We start from the raw sequence: 9,659 nt of genomic DNA, 5'->3' as shown, positions 1-9,659 counted from the left end.
TTACAAATTGTAATCAGGTTGTAATCACTAGATTGTAATAAGATTGGACTTGCTATTTGGTGGACGTAGCCCAAGGATTGGGTGAACCACATTAAATCTTGGTGCCTTGTGTTCATTTCAGTGTGATCTATTATTTTTCTATTATTGGTTATATTTTCATGTAGTTTTTATTTCTATCTGTGGTTTATCCTAACAAGTGGTATCAGAGCCTAGTTGTTTTTCAGTTATCCTGTGTAGGAAAGTTTCATAATTGAGTGGATGTCTCATAGTTGAGTGGGAAAGTTGATAGGTTTAATGGGTAGAACTTCAAGTTATGGAAGATGCAAATGGAAGACTATCTATATCAGAAGGATTTATGGAAGCTATTGGAAGGCAAAGCCAAGAATCAAGGAACTATGTCAGATGTTGAATGGGATCTTTTGGACACAAAGGCACTCAAAAGCATTCGATTATGCTTGGCACCATCAGTGGCATTTAATATTACAAAAGAAAAGATGATAGAAGAGTTGATGAAAACCATAGCGATAGTGTATGAAAAGCCCTCCGCTTCTAACAAGGTATTTCTCATGAAGCATTTATTTAATATGAAAATGGTAGAAGGTGGATCTGTTACAGATCATTTAAATGAGTTTAATAAAATTACTAGTCAGTTATCTTCTGTGAGTATCAATTTTGATGAAGAAATTAGGGCTCTCTTGATTTTGTGTTCTTTGCCTAAAAGCTGGAATGGCTTGGTAATGGCAGTGAGTAATTTTGTTCTTAGATCTAGTACCCTAAAATATGATAATGTGATCAGTTTTGTTTTGAGTGAGGAAAATTGTAGGAAATCCTTAGGTGGATCTACATCAAGAAGTGCTTTGAATGCACAAAGCAGGGGCAGAACAACTGAGAGAGGAAGTAACTCTGGAAATTGTGGGATATCAAGAGGAAAGTCAAAGGGGAAGAGGTCTCAATTGAGAGGACCAAATGATTGCTAGTACTATGGGAAACCAGGGCACAAAAAGAAAGATTGCTAGAATCGAAAGAAAAATGAAGGAGATAAATCAGATGGAGACAAGGAGGCAAAAGTGGTAAGTAACAAATCCAAAGAGGATGCTTTGCTTCTGTCTTTAGAAAGTGTAGATGATTCATGGGTTTTAGATTCTGGTGCTTCATTTCATGCTACACCTCATAGAGGTTATTTCATTGATTATGTCAAAGGGGATTTTGGGCTTGTTTATTTGAGGGATAATGAACCCTATCAAATTGTTAGAAAGGGAAAAATTAAGATTAAGTTGCAGAATGGGAACCATTGGCTACTACATGAGGTAAGACATGTTCCAAGGCTAAGTAGGAATTTAATTTTAGCAGGGCAACTCGATGATGAGGGTTGCGTAGTTACTTTTAATGATAAAAATTAGAAGGTTTCAAAAGGTTCCCTTGTAGTAGCAAAAGGTGTGAAAGTAGGCACCTTATATCTTTGTACAGGTCATATTGTTCCTTCTACTTTGATTTTTTTAGAGAAAAATGAATCTTCAGGAACAATTGTTGTAGTTGAGAAGGGAGAACAAATAGCTGCTGTAGATTCTAATACAATACTGTGGCACAACAGACTTGGGTATATGAGTGAGAAAGTTATGAAAATACTTCATTCAAAGAAATTTTTACCAGGTCTAAAATGTGTTAATATGGATTTTTGTGAAAGCTGTGTTTATGGAAAACAAAAGAGAGTAAGTTTTGTAAAGACTAGGAAGGAAAACAAAAAGGAAAAATTAGAGCTTGTGCATACATATGTATGGGGACCAGCTTAGGTATCTTCCCTTGGTGGCTCTCATTATTATGTTACATTTATTGATGATGCAACTAGAAAAGTATGAGTTTATTTTCTTACACAAAAATTTGATGTATTTCAAACTTTTAAGAAATGGAAATGCTTGGTTGAAAATGAGACTGGTAAGAAATTAAAATGTCTTAGATCGAATAATGATGGTGAGTATTGCAGTCATGAATTTGAAGATTATTGCTCCTATAACGGTATTCGCAGACAGAAAACTATTCCAAGGACTCCATAGGAAAATGGAGTGGCTGAACGCATGAAAAGGACTATAATGGAGCCCACAAGGAGCATGAGGTTGCATGTTGGGTTGCCCTTACACATGTGGGTGGAGGCTATCAATACTATAGTATATTTCATTAATAGAGGTCCCTCTACTCCTTTGGGTTGTGGTATTCGAGAGGAGGCATGGACTAGTAAGAAGGTGAGTTATTCTTTTTTCAAGACCTTCAGTTGTGAAGCTTTTGCTCATATAGACTCTGAAAATAGAGCCAAGCTATAAGCAAAATCAAAGAAATGTGTCTTTGTTGGATATTGCACTAATGAATTTGGTTATAGGCTTTGGAATTTTGAAAATCATAAAATTGTTAGAAGTCAGGATGTCATATTCAATGAGAAAGTGTTGTACAAAGATTTGTTGCAGCAACATGAGAAGAAAGAAGATGATTATGTAGTGCTGGATGATACTCCAAAAGCTGATGGTCCAGCCATTCCTCATTATGTGCAACAACTGCAACAACAAATACCATACACACCAGTGAATGTTAGATGGTCAACAAGGAAAATTAGACCTCCACAAAGATTTTCTCCCTCTTTGTATTCTATTTTACTTACTGATGCTGGTGAACCTGAAAGTTATGATGAAGCTCTGCAGGTGGATACTAAGATTCAGTGGGAGTTTACAATGAAAGATGAAATGAACTCTTTGTTGAAGAATAAGACATGGGATCTATGCAAGTTGCTTGTAGGTAAAAAGGCTTTATAGAATAAGTGGGTTTACAGGTTGAAAGAAGAGGAAGGAGGTAAGAAAAGATTTAAGGTCAGGTTAGTTCTAAAAGGATTTGCACAGAAAAAGGGAATTGATTTTGATGAGATATTTTCTCCTATTGTTAAAATGACTTCTATGTATATTATTTTAAGTGTTGTGGCTATTGAAGATTTGCATTTAGAGCAGTTGGATGTTAAAATAGCCTTTTTTCATGGTGATTTGGATGAAGAAATATACATGGCTCAGCCACGGAGATTTGAGGTCAAAGGTAAGGAGAACTTAGTGTGCAAATTGAAGAAAAGTTTATATGGCTTGAAGAAAGCACCTCGGCAATGGTATCTAAAATTTGATCGGTTTATGCATGAGCATGGCTATAACAGGTGTCATTCAGATTATTTTGTTTATTTTAAGAGGTTGGATGATGATAGCTACATTATTTTATGTTTATATGTTGATGATATGCTTGTAGTTGGGTCTAACATGGATCATATTAAGGGGCTGAAACACCAGTTAGCACATGCATTTTCTATGAAGGATTTGGGGGCAGCAAAACAAATCCTTGTATGAAGATTTGCAGAGATAGGAAGAAAAGAACATTAACACTATCTCAGGCTGATTATGTTGAGAAGGTGTTGTAGCATTTCTCTATGGAGAATGCTAAGTCTGTCAGCACACCTTTACCTGGTCATTTGAAGTTGACTAAGGAGATGTGTCCTAAGACACAGAAAGAGGAGGATAAGATGTCCAAGGTACCCTATGCTTCAGCTTTAGGAAGCTTAATGTATGCTATGTATGTACTAGGCCAGATATTGCACATGCAGTGGGAGTCATTAGCAGGTATATGAGTCATCCAGAATTTGAGCATTGGAATGTTGTCAATTTGAGAGGAACATCCAATAACTGTTTACACTTTGGGGGCTCTACTACTAATTTATAGGGATATGTTGACTCAGATTTGGCAAGGGATATCGATACTAGGCAGAGTATTACTGGTTATGTCTTTACTATTAGTGGGGTAGTCGTGAGCTAGGTTTCTAGGTTACAAAAGATTAATTCTCTATCCACTATAGAGGCAGAGTGTGTTTCTGCTACAGAGGTAGCCAAGGATATTATATGGCTTCAATTCTTCTTGGAAGAATTGGGACATCCTCAGAAGGATAATTATTTGTTTACAGATAGTCAGAGTGTCATTCATCTTGTAAAGAATTCAACTCTGCATTCTAAGACCAAACACATATAGTTGTAGTACCATTTCAATTTGTCAATTTTTTAGGATGGATAGTTAAATCTGGAGAAGATCCATACAAATGACAATTTGGCAGATATGTTGACAAAGGTTGTAACATGGGAGAAGCTGAACTCCTCTTTAGCTTTGGTTGGTCTTTTAGACTGAACATGAATAAAAGAACAACAGAGTCCAAGGTGGTTTGATCCAGTGGGAGCCCCATCTAGTAGTGGTATTGCTACAGGATTAGTATCCAAGTGGGAGATTGTTGTTTAGTGTGGAGCCTGATCAATCCCCAAGTGGGAGATTGTTAGATTGTGGTGATTGATCAGGAAAGTATTGTACATACTTCATAATTAGTGGGGTTCGAGGCATCATACCAAAAAATTATTTTTGGTACTATTCGCCATTCATAGTAATTTTTTTGGTACTATTCACCATTCATAGATTTTCCACTAAAGTTATGGCTAATTATGGCCGACATGTTATAACCCTAAAGTGGTTTAATACTTGTATAAAAGGGTTTAAGATTGGGTTTTTTTCATTATGTTGTGATGCAAAATTGGTTCTTGCGGCGATATTGAGCTGTAAGGGATTACAAATTTTAATAAGGTTGTAATCATTGGATTGTAATAAGATTGGACTTGTTGTTTGGTGGACGTAGCCAAGGGATTGGGTGAACCACGTTAAATCTTGGTGCCTTGTGTTCATTTTTATGTGATGTATTATTTTTCTGTTATTGTTATATTTGAATGTAGTTTTTATTTTTGTCTGTGGTTTATCCTAACATTTCACATCCCCCTTTTATTTCTTTTTCATGCCTTTTGTTGATCAAATAAATAAGATTGACAAACGAGTGTCAACACACTTAACCATTTTCACTATACATGCCAAGTACACAATGGAAGCTGAGCTAGAATTTGTTTATGTGCCGAGTCACAGATAGTGCTGAGAAAACTATAGTTGATGCCAAGTAGAACACATTACATTATATGCCAAGCAATGCAAGAATTCTATAGGAGTTGAGTAATGTAGGAAATACAGTGGATGCTAAGCAATCTATAGTAGATGGTGCCGAGCATCAACATTACTTCATGTGCTGAGCAATGCAAGATTAGCATAAGAGTTTGTGCCAATACAAACCAAGATGTAAAATGGTTATGCATGACTCATGACAGGATAAGGAGATAAGATCAATTCCTCCCATCCACCTATGCAATCCTCATGTAGCCAATCAAAAAATTGAAATTGCATGCAGCCAATGGGTGAATTTCAAGGGTTTGAGTAAGAACATTTTATCCAAGGATGCATAATGATCCACTAATCTTTATAAGGGAGTCTTGATGCCATTGAACAAGTTGTTGGAGAGAAGAAAGAAAAGTTGAGGCTTTTATTGAGGTCGTTGCAGAGCATTGGTCTCAAAGATTTAGTGGAAAGGACAACATTTACACATCTAGTTGATCAAAATAGAACAAGGAACACAATCAGTAGATCAGATCTAGTAGAGATCAGGGATAGACAAGTAGATCAAGAGCCTAAGATCAGCATTAGAGATTGCATTAGTTCAGGTGTATTATTCTAATACTCTCTCACAATTGTATTAGGAATTTGGAAATCCTATTGAGTTAGGTGGGTTTAACAACCTTATGTAAATCCTTTAACAGGGTGGCATTCTAAGTTGAATGTTCTTAAGTCCTCTAACAAGGCACACTACTAATATGGTGTAGAAATCCTTTAACAAGGTCACATATTAATAGTGTGTTGTAGCCTTTAATAGGGTAGGCCTTTGACAGGGCAGACCATCAGAAGTGGTTGAAATCAATTGCTGCATTAATTTTGTGGGTATCATACCCACCCTAGTTTTACCTTGTTATTCCTAGAGTGTTTTTGGGTCACCAAAATCTCAAGTGTTATGTGGTAATGCATGTTTGTTTCTCATGATTGTTTAATGTTTATATGCATGCATGTTAATTTTAGTTATATGTTATTAAGGGTTTAAAAGTGGTTAAAAGGCCAATACTTCTGATTCACCGCCCCACCTCTCAGAAGCATTCTTCCCACTAAGACGATCCAATAGTATTTCACCTTCTTGATCTTTCATTTCATACCTATCTTGCTATCCTATCATCACAAGGGATTAATCTAAACATCACATTCAATCTATCCAAGTATCGCATATTTTTAGAAACATAAAGGCTATATCATACACATGAGAGCTAAAAACATCATATGTAAGAGAGATACATGAGCATAAGTATCCAATCAAATGCATACATGAGCAAGAAATAGAAATTGAAACATCACACGAAAACCAAAATGTTGAGACATCCATTTGAGACAAGTACACAAGACTGCCAATCGAATCCAGTATCTCATATATATATATATATATATATATATATATATATATATCAATGTGTCACAGTACATATACAAAAATGAGATCCAAAATTTGGATATCTATCTCAAGAATACATGTACAATCAAAATGATAAAAATATTGGTATTAGCCTATGACTAACTCCCACCCTTTATAGTAGGAGGTGGTGGCCCTGGTGGTGGAGCCTGTCTCCTATCCAACGGTTCTACTGCACCCTCTGATCTACCCACCTACTCTGAGTAATCAAGAAGTCCTTCTTCTATTGGCACTACACCTCTATAGACATAATAGTATGTGGCATGTGCACCATGATTAGCCGCTTCTTGTCTCGTAGAATCCTACTCCCGATGGAGCTCATCTCCTTGCACCCACTCATCTATGAGCTGTTGATCTTGCACCACAATTTCTACCTGAGCTGCCTTTAGCTCTTCCTCTAATGTATAGATTCGTGCATCTTGATCATCACCTCCTCTAGCTCTACCTTCACTCTCGCCGCTTATCATCACCTTAGTGGCACCTCCTCCTCCTCCTCCTCCCTAATTAGGATCCCTCTCGAGCCTCCATCCATCTCATACCCCTACCTCCACCTTTGCCTCCACCACCTCAATGTTTTCCCACATTGGGTAGCACATCAAGCATCGTAAATCAAGGAAATAGATGTCTCTACATCTCATACAAATATGCCAGGTCTACCCTTGCATCTACTACATCTGGGCAATAATCTCAAGGAGTCCACACTAGAGTCATTGTCTCTCATACCACTGTATGGTAATCCAACATTAGCAGCCATCCAGAATGAAATCGAGCATATGTAGTGGTCTCTACTGATACAACCTGCCACTCCACAAACTACTACCATATTGGGCTTATAGAAAATTTCTCCACAATCTCATTGTGCTTATCTAAAAGTACTCTATTGTACCTCATGTACTCTAACTCCCAGGAATTAGACCATTTGTTGCACTTTTAGTAAGCCTACCATGTAAATGTTATAAGCTCATAAAAAATTTAGTGGTAGTAGGTGATGTCTCCACTATGAGTCCATGGGATATATCTTGTGTATCCAAAAATATAGGGTTGGCTCTGCTCTTAAGGCTACATTTGTGCTTGGATCATAGAAATGTGCTCCCAAGCCCAGATATGTGTCAAAACTGCTCCACATGCCCAAGAATCACCATTGTGGTACACTACCTCATGAAGCTTGTGGTACATATATGCCAATATCAGTGGCTCATATGCCATCCTACATGCCTGTGCAATTAAATTGGACACTAGTCAACCCCATCCCACTAGGAAGCCCTTTTGGCTCCTATCTGTCACTAAGGCCTAGGCTACCAAAGAACATAGCAAGCTTGGTAGAGGGTAGTCAACACCATAATCATCGATCAGTCTCTTCCAACTCAAATGATGATCTAGGATGGTAACATCCTAGAACATCTACTACATCGCTGCCCACCCGGTCTAATCACAATACACCTATGACATATCACCAAACTTGGCATCAATATACTTGACATGAAAAATCAAACTTGCTAACATATGACCAAACAATCAAATTTACAACTTACAAGATCACCATAGCAAGGCACTCATAGAATTTGAAACACATCCTCTAATGTGATTGAGGCCTCACCAGTCAATAGATGGAAGGCGTTATGTTTGCTATGCCATAGCTTAGCCAATGTGGTCAGAAACCCATAGTTTACCTATATATGGGGCATCCAAACAACCCACCTCAATCCCATGGTTGATATAGTGGCTACTCTGCTTCAGTCAAATACTACACAACTCGCAACCCCACCACTTTGGGGACTCTAATAAGTAGCACCAAAAATACCTCCTACAAACATGAAACATGTAAACATTAGTAACATATCGCAAACATGATCATACTACAAAAATTCAACAAAAAAAGATCAAAATTAAGTTGTGCGATACTTTTTCTACATGCAGGTGACATAATTTGTTGACATGGTATCGTGCAATACTTTTCCTACACTAGTGCAACACAATTTTGTCATGTGATACTTTGCACTAGTTTAGGCAACAAATGGGTATGGCCCATACTAAAAACCTAGAACTATGTGTGCAATACTTTTCCAGATGCAAAATATCACATGATATTTTGTAGAGTATCCATGTGATACTTTTAAAATGTTTCCTGATATTTTGCATTTAAACCCTCTAAACATGTGGAAAAGCTCATAAATGCTCAAAAAAATGATGAAAAGTTGTTACTTACTGGTGCCCCATAGTCGTCTGGCCGATTGTGTGATCGGCTATGCTTGAAATGATGTCTGTGAGTTAGAATATCCACTAATGTCATGATGCTCTTTGGACCACTCAAAACCTCTCACCAAATCACAAAAGATAAATGAATTTGAAAATGACACTTGGGCCCCTTTTATAGTTTCCGACCTCATTTTGACCTAATTTTCAAACTCCTCAGAATTTCATAAAAATTGCACCCCTAGCTAATTTTGATGTCTTGGATTCATTTTTGGGATTGAAATTGAAATCCAAGTTCATCTTGATAGTCAAAATTGCATTTTAGAATTCTAACTTCTTCTGAGCAGTTAGCTAACCTTCTAAGGTCTAATCTTTGAATCATCACTGGGGCATCTTCATTTCTTCATGTCTTCACCATTTCTATGCTTCATATATACTTCTATTCACCTTTTCATCTCTAAAATCACTTTTCTACTCGATTTGACCTAATTTTTATGCGTTATCCTTCATGATCAACTCTGGTCAAACTAGGGCATTCTATTAGTTTCTTATAGTCACTCTTTGGTTATAATTATTTATCTATCATCTTGGACATTTCTATATCTTGATTTATTCATATCTAGCTCATTTCTACATCCCCCTTCATTTTGATTTCAATCTCGAGGGGGCAAAAATACTCTATCATTGCTTGCTATAGCTGTCTATTTCTTAGGAGCATATGATTGATCTTTTCACTTGATCTTGATCTATCTACTTTTCTATGTGTTAGAATCCTTCTTAGATTCTTACATCATCTTTCTTTTCCTAGTGTTTAGTACTATCGCTATCAAACTGCACATTCAAGATTTGATATCTCTTTTTGCATTTTGTTCTCTAGAATTATATATCTATATCTATTGCTACCTACTTGGCTTCTATTTTATTTGAATTAATGTGTTTCTAGATTGATCACACAATAGTCAAAGAGGGGAAAATATAATCACGTAAAAATGGTCATCTAGACTATTAGACCCCTTCTCAGCAT

Source organism: Cupressus sempervirens, chromosome 7 (assembly GCF_028749045.1).
Source record: "Cupressus sempervirens isolate cs-2001-9-10 chromosome 7, ASM2874904v1, whole genome shotgun sequence".
Taxonomy (NCBI): Eukaryota; Viridiplantae; Streptophyta; class Pinopsida; order Cupressales; family Cupressaceae; genus Cupressus; species Cupressus sempervirens.
The sequence above is the reverse complement of the archived record's forward strand: the minus strand, read 5'-3'. Positions refer to the sequence as shown.